This window comes from Enhydra lutris, unplaced genomic scaffold (assembly GCF_002288905.1).
Source record: "Enhydra lutris kenyoni isolate GAN:26980312 unplaced genomic scaffold, ASM228890v2 scaffoldscaffold12, whole genome shotgun sequence".
In the NCBI taxonomy this organism is placed as follows: Eukaryota; Metazoa; Chordata; class Mammalia; order Carnivora; family Mustelidae; genus Enhydra; species Enhydra lutris.
In genome coordinates this window covers 32,814,638-32,824,156 of record NW_019154096.1, presented here as the reverse complement: position 1 = coordinate 32,824,156, position 9,519 = coordinate 32,814,638, and positions in this window count along the sequence as shown.

Sequence of the window (9,519 nt, the reverse complement as noted above, 5' to 3'; positions counted from 1 at the left end):
AGATAAGTCATACGTCACTCACTAGAGTACCACGCAAAAGACACAAGGTGCAGCTGAACAGAACACAGAGCCTTCTCGCCTCCTGTAAGTGTTCATCTAGAAAAAGAAATCAAAGTCAAGATCCCCATATTTTCTGAGGCTACTTTCTCAAAGAAAAGGAGGGTCAATCAAGTCTCTCCTACATCCCAAGCTTGCAAACTTCCCAATGATTTCTGAACTTCACAGAATATCAAATGCTTTCTTTGTGAAGTAGGAAAAACTAAAATCCCAGTGCCACTTCATTTCTTCCAGGATAGCTCTTTGGGCTTGGGCCATTTTTTTAACTCTTTATCCCATTAACTTTTCACCATACATGAAAATTGAGAGAGAAGAGTCTGATGAACCTGGCGATCCCGTCACTCAACTCTGCGATCCAGCAACACGGCCTATCTCATTTCATGAAACTACCCTTTCCACTCATCTCAACAGCCCCTCCTTATTCCGAAGTGAAGCCTAAACATACTGTTCCACCCTGAAATACTTCTGTACACCTAAAATATAAGAAATCTTTCTCCAAGACCAGTTCCTTATTGTCTGTTATTTATTAAGGTTGGGTCTCCTTTTCCTAAATCTCCCCCCCCAAGTTTTGTTGAGATATAATTGACAAGAAATCCCTTTTATGTGACCAAAGTTTCATCTTTAAATACCCAAGCATCTCAGAATGTCCCACGCCCGAATCCAGCGCAGAGCACCACAGTCACATCAGTGACAGGAGCTGTCCCCAGCCTCTAGGCCTGCACTATGAAAAAAGGAAAGCTCAAAGCCCTACAACACACTAGAACATCAAGGAGGCTGCCTCCCCTCAGAGAAACTCACCACTGGGAGCCTCATCCAGCCTCTACTCTGGAGCCTTTCCGAATGATAAAGTGACAAGAGCAGCAGAGCTGTGCTAATAAACCCCTGACGTGCCCACCCTAGACCCACCTTACAACACAGCCCCTCCCCGGACACGCCTCTTGATCACATCCCCAAATCCGCCTTTTCAAAACCTGATTTCCATTCTTTAAAGCACCAACTGAAACTAATTTTATTTAATCCTCATAATACCCTGACAAAATAGGTCTCCCCCCCCCCCCCCCCCACCCGCCGGCTTAGACCTGAGGACACTGGGGGCAAAGAGAAGTTTAGACCCCAGGGTGAGCCTCTGACAGTCAGGGGCAGTCTGACCTCTGACCTCCTGGTTGTCACTATCACCCGATTATGTGACAGAGTGCCGGCTACGTGAGGACAGAGCGTCGTATGGTTCACAGATGATCCACGGTGCTTGATCTAACCCTGACGCAGGTGCGACTGGAGACAGGAGACACCAGAGATCAATGCCGAATAAGGATTACGGGCGTTAGATCATTTGCTAATTCCTCTTAATCCCCAAGACAGTCCTTTGAGATAACAGAAACCTCCATTTTACAGATGAGGAAACTGCAGACCATTGGCATTTTCTGTACAACTGTACAACTTTCCCAAATGTGTGGGAGAAAGTTTTCTATGCTCTAGGTGTGGGCAACGCAAGGTCTGTTTGACAGCTGTTTCAGATTCTTTTGTCAAAATTCAGAGGGGCCCCCATGGACCCCTGTCTATTTAACCAATCTGCTACAAATTTACACGGCAGGCCCAAAGAACAGATTTTTCATACATTAACTTAAATTGTAGAGCCCACTGTTTATAGAGATTACTTATACCCGATATACATATGAGGAACCTGAAGCACAGAGAGGTCAAACTCTAAAAATAGGGAAATGCCTAGAGAACCATAAAGTAGATAATAGTAAGGGTTTTAATTGGGCAAATTAAGTCCATAGAATGTGACACTCTTGATCTTAGGGTCATGAGTTCAAGCCTCACAATCAGCAGTTCTGCTCAGAGTTTAGTTAAAAAAAAAAAAAAGCATTAATTGGGTGTGTTAATGGCTGAGGTGGAACTGGAGCTCCATGTTTCTGACTTGATCCCAAAGCAGATCATGCCTCACCAACCAAAGCAAAGAAAGCATGAGGACCAACAGACTTGAAGGGCAGATGAAATCATGGGAGGTCATGTCAGCGAGCTATGGCTGTAGATGGGTCCTCTGCTGGCTTTGATAGCTCCCCCAGTCTGTTGGGGTAGTAAGCAGGTGCTCTGAGGTGGTTGAGGGTACTATGTGGGGAGCAGGAAGGGTTGGAGGAGTCTGGAGACTATGAGAACAGAGCAAACCAAAATAAGGTTGTACCTAAACTGATTTTTCTGGACTTTTTTTTCTTCCCAGTAATTCAAAGTTCAGTTCCAAACTGTTTTTTGTTTTATATTTTCTCTCAGAACCTTGCGTTCACAGGTGTCCCCTCCCTAAAGCTGCTTCCCAAAAGCATTTTTTTTTTTTTTTAAGATTTTAGTTATTTGTTTGACAGAGAGATAGAGAGAGAGCACAAGTAGGCAGATCAGCAGGCAGAGTGAAAGGGAGAAGCAGGCTCTCGGTCTAGCCCGGAGCCTGATATGGGGCTCAATCCCAGGACCCCAGGATCATGACCCGAGCTGAAGGCAGCCGTTTAACCAACTTAGCCACCCAGGTGCCCCACCCCAAAAGCATTTTTACCAGATACCTCACTTCCTTGTATTACTCGCCTTACATTCTTTCTCACCTCCAGTCCATCTGGCCTCTGCTCCCACTCCATTTTTGAACGTCACTGGCAAAGTTCAACAAGTCAACCCTTACATTGCCCAATCTTATGGTTAATCCTCCTCCTGAAGTCATCAAACATTATTGGCCAACCTTTTTTTTTCTTTTTGCTAAAAACTCTCTTGCTTCCAATTCTTTATAATAAGCTTGGCCTCAAGGGATAGCCACTGAGTCCTTTGAACTTTTTAAAAATATCGCAAAACGGTAAGAGCCCAACACACAGCAGGTGCTCTGCATGGAGGCCCATGATATGGCTGTGAACTTGCACATATCCAGTCTTTGTGCTCAGAAAACCAGCATTCAGGTGAACTTTTAGTACTTAACTCACAATTATCACTGGCAAGGCAACGTTAGAACTTACCAGATTGCCTAACAGGGAGTTTCATGACCTGGCCACTACTTCTTTCAGCCTGGTCTTAAAGACTCCGTGGCCTCCTGCAAACTCTTAGCTCCAACCAAGCCAAGTCACTTCCAGCCACTGTGATACTCTCTGCCTTCCTGGCCTATAGATCTGCCTCCTGAGCTACAAAAGTAAGTTTCAGGCAACTTTAAAAGAAAATAACCAAGGGCAAGGGCTCCTGGGTGTCTTAGTCTGTTGAGCATCCAACTCTTGATTTTGGCTTAAGTCATGATCTCATGGGTCTTGAGATGGAGCCCCACATCTGGCTCTCTGCTCAGCAAGGTGTCTCTTGGAAATCCCCTCTCCCTCTGCCCCTTCCCCTGTGTTCTCTCTCTCTCTAAAATCAATCTTTTTTTAAAAAGTTAAACTTAAATGTCCCCAAAATATGGTGAGTCCTCAGTTTGCTTACACCAACGATGCAAGATTTTCCCTCTACACAGATATGTGAAACAGAGTATTTCATTCATTCATTTACTCCATACAGATTTCTGAACCCCTACCCTGTGCCACAGTCTTCTTTGCAGATATCAGCAACAATGTATTCATTATATCCAAGGCTGGGTCATTTTTTCTTTGTTTTTTGTTTGTTTGTTTGTTTTCATTTTTACAAAGACATTACATTTGCCCTTAGGTGATACTCTTTTCTTTTTCTTTCTCAATGTATGTGCTCAAAGTGAGATTATTAGGTATTTTCACTTCCTTCTATCCCCTTCCCCATACTGAAATATTGGCTGCTCACGAGAACTTGATCTCTGCAAATTGTATACAACGTGCAGCAGTATTCATAAGAAAGAGTAAAATTATTTACAGGTGTGAAGTACCTGCAAAGGCTAACCAGCCCTGGAAATCAACACCTGGATTTGTGGAATAAAAAATAAACATTTGCAAGATGCCAGGGTGGCTCAGTGGGTTAAACGCCTGCCTTCAGTTCAGGTCATGATCCCCGGAGGAGTCCTGGGATGCAGTTCCGTGTCAGGTCCCCTGCTCAGAGGGGAGTCTGCTTCTCCCTCTACCCTTGCCCCTGCTTGTGATCTCTCTCTCTCAAATAAATAAATAAAATCTTATAAAAAAAATAATAAGTTCCTTATTTAAGTACTAAAGCCGCAGTCCATAAACTTGGTGAATTTGGCAAACTGATGATTCAGCAAATTGGCTTTGAGCATTTTGGGTCTTGTTGACTTTATGTAAATTGCCCAATCAATGAACTGAATTTTCTCAAACTGAGTTTTAGCCATTTGCTCTCCTCTTCCTCTCATAACACAGCACTTAGCTGACTGACGTGTAACAACAATAAGAAGACTAACCAGGAAACATTTATTGAATTTTTACTTTATGCCACCTTTAAACTAACCACTTCCCAAGCACATATAAAAAAAAGATCAGAGTCCCTGTAATGAGCATGGGGTATTATGTAAGACTGATGAATCACTGACCTCTACTTCTGAAACCAACAATACATGTTAATTAATTGAATTTAAATTTTAAAAAAATGCATCAATATTAATTCATTAATTCTAATGAATGGACCACACAATTGTAAGATATTAATAATAAGGGAACTATGTAGGAGGGTGGGGGATGGGGGGTGAATATGAGAAACTCTAAGAACTATCTGCTGGGCTCTTCTATAAACCTAAAATGGAATTTAAAAAAATAAATAAAGAGATAATAAATAATAAAAAAATTTTAAAACACCAAAAGAGTAAAAATCAAAAATAATTATTTGGAAAAAAAAAAATAGAAGACTCGGGGTCCCATAGGCCAAGATCCTGCACAAAATCTAATCAACAGCAATTAACAGCATCCTCTGAAGAGCTGTGCGCAGGTCAAACACACCCTCCTATCCGTTTGCCTTCACCACACCCTACCTGTTAACTCCGCCCACTTCATTCATTTGTTAATTTCATGGCCTGAGGACTTCTCTGTTTGCCACACCTGAATGCCGGATATCAAAGTTTAAGGCAAATGGTCAGTTGGTATTAAAAGATTAAGTTATGCTGCCCGGAGTAGTCTTTATTGATTTGCCTGTTGTCCGAGAACTACACCGTCCCCACTTGGACTGCATTTGTCTTGTTCACCGTTGTATCCAGGGCCTAGCACTGTGCTTGAACACCAGAAGGGTCCTCAGAAATATTTACTATTTGAATGAATGATGGAACATTTTCTCCATCCCCATACTACTACTTCATCTATCTTTCAACTTCCCTGCTTCCCCTGCTTCCAATTTTACTTCCATCCAACGTATACCATTTTCACTCCACAGATTTAAAAAAAATTTAAAAAATCTTCACTGACTCATCTTGCCGAAGGGATCAAACTCCTCAGTTTGACACCCAATGACATTCACGGGACCCTACCCGCCTTTCCAGCCTCCCCTTCACATTGTTCCTTCTTGCAACAAAATTGCTTCTAATTCTCAGGACACACAATACTCTATCTGATCCTGGATGTTTGTTTGGATTCCCCTCCCGATTGTGATCCTAGGAGGCGAGGGGGGACAGGCTTTATCAGCCCCTGCTCACCCATCTCATCAGCACTCCCCCGGGGGTACTATTATGTCTGTACTTCATGATCCTGCAGTCGTTGCATATTTGTGTAGGGAGGAGAGTAGAGTTAAAAAAAAAAAAATCCCCAAATAGATCATAATTCCCCAGTCATCATAATTTAAGGACTAGTTCATTTTTTTCTTCCTTAATTTTAAATGTTATCTTTAACATAAAGTAAATGATTTGATATATGTCAGATCTATCTCTGAAGTATCATTTTCATTGATTTATTTGATTTGGGTTTTAAATATCAGATGTTTTAGATTGTTATAGTTCTTAATAGTGTGTCTTAATACGTGGTAGGCCAATCTTATGGGGAAAAAATAGTATCTTATTTGGGCTTCATTTTGCACTCCCAATTGCCACAAAGGTTGAACATCTTTTCATGTTTCTTGGCCAGTCGAGTTTTCTCTTTTAAAGATATTTAATTCATGCTCTTGACTCATTTATTGATGATATACATTGAAGCATTCCTTCTTCCAAGTCTTTCAACTTTATGATGCCATTCATAAGAATGAAGTTTTTAATTTAGATGCAGTTAAAATTTCTATCTTTCCCTTTATAGTTTTTAATTTTAATATTTTGCTAAGAAGTTTCCTTCCCCATATTTTCTTACTTGTCTTCAATGTGTAGGTCCTAACCCATCCAAAGGAGAGAGAGACACTGTAAACGGTGAGAGATTTCTTTGCCAACCCAGAGGGGATGGCAACATAGGACAAATGGAGGATGAAAACTTTAACTACTTGTGTCTCTTGTGAAGAGGGTGAATTAGAAAAGACAAAGTCCTTTTTTTTTTAAAGAAATATTTGTCTTTTTCATAGTTTTTTTTTTTTAAGATTTTATTTATTTATTTGACAGGCAGAGATCATAAGCAGGCAGAGAGGCAGGTGGGAGGGGAGCAGGCTTACTGAGTGGAGAGCCAGATGTGGGGTTCGATCCCAGGACCCTGGGATCATGACCTGAGCTGAAGGCAGAAGCTTTAACCCATTGAGCCACCCAGGCACCCAAGGACAAAAACCTTTTGAATCTCCAGCTGACATCTCCAGTTGACTGTGGGTTCTTTATGGATTGACATAAACAACTCACGTCTGACTGCTGGTCTCCTGGTAACTTCATCTGGATTCCTTTTGTGCACATGATGGTGAGAACTGTACTTTGTAGAGAACTGTAGGTCAGATTTGATAGAGATTGCCTGTGGGTAGAAGTGGTAGTGATGAGGGAGCAGGAGGCTGGCTGAGGACAAAGCAAAAGCTGGCACCTTGCACCCCCTCTCCACTCGCTCCCCTGGCACCTTGCACCCCCTCTCCACTCGCTCCCCTCGGTAATGTGTGTGACATTCCTCAGGCACCCCTGACTGCCATAATCGAGAAACAAATAGTTAACTTGCAGAAATCACAATCCTACAAGACAGGAGTCTCCCTTGGTTTACAAATGTCCTAGAGATCTACAGACAAAGAAGTTACCTTATCAATAGTACAATTTCCAGAAGCAAATAACTCAGTTCCTCAAGCCCTAAATAAAGTTAAATTTCTTCTAAACCTAAATCTCACTAACAAGGACATTTGATAGGAGAAATGTGAAACTTTATCTCTAGATCTCCAAGATAGTGTCGAGAATCATTCCCAAGCATATGGCCCACTGATACACATCTAAAGGGTCTGACAAGAAGATTTTTACTACTAGTAATAAATAACCTTTCTCCCAACAATAGCTAGCCCCTCAAGGTCCTGGAGACCTTGCTTCCAAAATTCCTTAGAGACTAACATCACCCCCTTTGTTCTCACCTACCCAACTCCTGTGTATATAATCAGCACTCCTCAGGATAACAGGGCAGCAGCTCTTCCTGCCCACGGGTCCTGTTCCCATGCTTTAATAAACCACCATTTTGCACTAAAGATGTCTCAAGAATTCTTTTTTGGTCATTGGCTCCGGACCTCAGCCCACCGAACCTCTCCTAGGTTTTAGAACTTCATCAGTAGTGGTGTAGAAAATGGTTGGGGTCTGGTGCTGATGACCAAGAAAGAATTCTTTTTTTTTTTTTTTTTTAAGATTGTGTTTATTTATTTGACAGAGAGAGAGAGAGAGAGAGATCACAAGTAGGCAGAGAGAGAGGCAGAGAGAGAGGAAGGGAAGCAGGCTCCCCGCTGAGCAGAGAGCCCGATGTGGGGCTCGATCCCAGGACTCTGGGATCATGACCTGAGCCGAAGGCAGAGGCTTTAACCTACTGAGCCACCCAGGTGCCCCAAGAAAGAATTCTTAAGACATGTTTGGTGCAAAATGCAGTTTTATTAAAGCATGGGGACAGGACCCTTGGGCAGAAAGAGCTGCAGTGGGGTCAAGAGGGTGGCTCATTATATACTTTCAAGCTGGGAGGTGGTCAGGGACAGCACAAGCCTCCAAGGACCCTGAAGGGGCTAGTTAGTTAGGAAAAGGTTGTTTATTACTATTTAGTAAAAACTCTGTCAGGAGACCCTTCAGCTGTACATCAGTGGGCCCTAAGTTTACAGGATGATTGTTAACCTGTATCTTGGGAGGCTGAGATAAAAAAGTTTCCAAAGGAATTTTTGTATGTTCAAGTAGACTCACAGAATCCTGGAGGTCGGGCTAAGATTACCTTTTGCTCTTAGTGAAGGATCAACATGGAGGCAGCTGAGTCCCTAGAGGAATGTCACTCTGCCTGTTTCAAGCACTTGTCCATGGGTTCTAAGTAGTGAGGAAATTTTATAATTTCTCTTCTGCCTTTGTTTCCCACATCAGTAGAGCATAGGAGGGAATGGCCCAAGGAGAGCAGAAATTAAGCCATGGTTTAATCCAAAGGATAAGAAGTGATGTTAATCAATAGAACCCTTGGCGGCTGAGTAGATATGAGGGCAACCAAAGGCGGGGGTTGGGGGGCCGGTCAGGGTTCCTGGAAGAAGGAACTCAATATTAACATGATCAGGGGAGCCTTGGTGAGGACTGACTCTGAGGATAATAGTGGAGTTGTCTTTGGAGTGTGTGTGACACCTTGTAGAGATGACCAGCAGGCAAGTGGAGGGAGGGATGCTAAGCCCGGAGACATTGCTTTAGTCATCCAGATGGAGGCCAAAATTGAATCGCAAAGGCTCTATAAACACAGGGAGAAGATCATATAGAAAAGTCTGTATCAAGGGGACAAGAAGTAAAAGAAAAGCTGAGAAAGCAGAGAACCATGAAGGTGGTGTGATGGGAAGAAATTAGGACTGAGAAAAACTGTTTAGGATTGTAACCCAAATACTGACAGGCATTGCAGTTTATCTGTGAAATGGACTGTCTCACCTATTCTGGAATTCATTCCATAAAACATAATACCCAACACACTCTTGTAAAAAAAAATGAGGAAAGAGAACATTCCCCTGTCAGTGTCTCAGTCGTTAAGCATCCACCTTCGACTCAGTTCATGATCTAGGGTCTGGGATTGAGCCCTAGGTTGGGCTCCCTGCTCAGTGGGAGGCCTGTTTCTCCCTCTCCCACTCCCCCTACTTGTGTTCCCTCTCTCGCTGTCTCTCTCTCTCTGTCAAATAAATAAATAAAATCTTTTTTAAAAGGTTATGGAAATACTCCACAACTGATCCATTCCACAGCATGGTCCTGAAGAGTGCCAGAACACTCCACTGTCGCTTGATTTCCAGTATTCCACTTACATGACTTCTGACATTTCTCTGTGCTGTTTCCTCTTCTTTCACATAAAGGGCAATAATCTACTACCTAGACTTGTTTTCATAATTAAACAAGCTAATCCTTTTTTTTTTTTAGGATTTTTTTTATTTATTTGACAAACAGAGATCACAAGTGGGGGGGGGGGGGGGGGGGGGGGGGGGGGGGGGAAGCAAGCTCCCTGCTGAGCAGAGAGCCCAATGCAGGGCTCG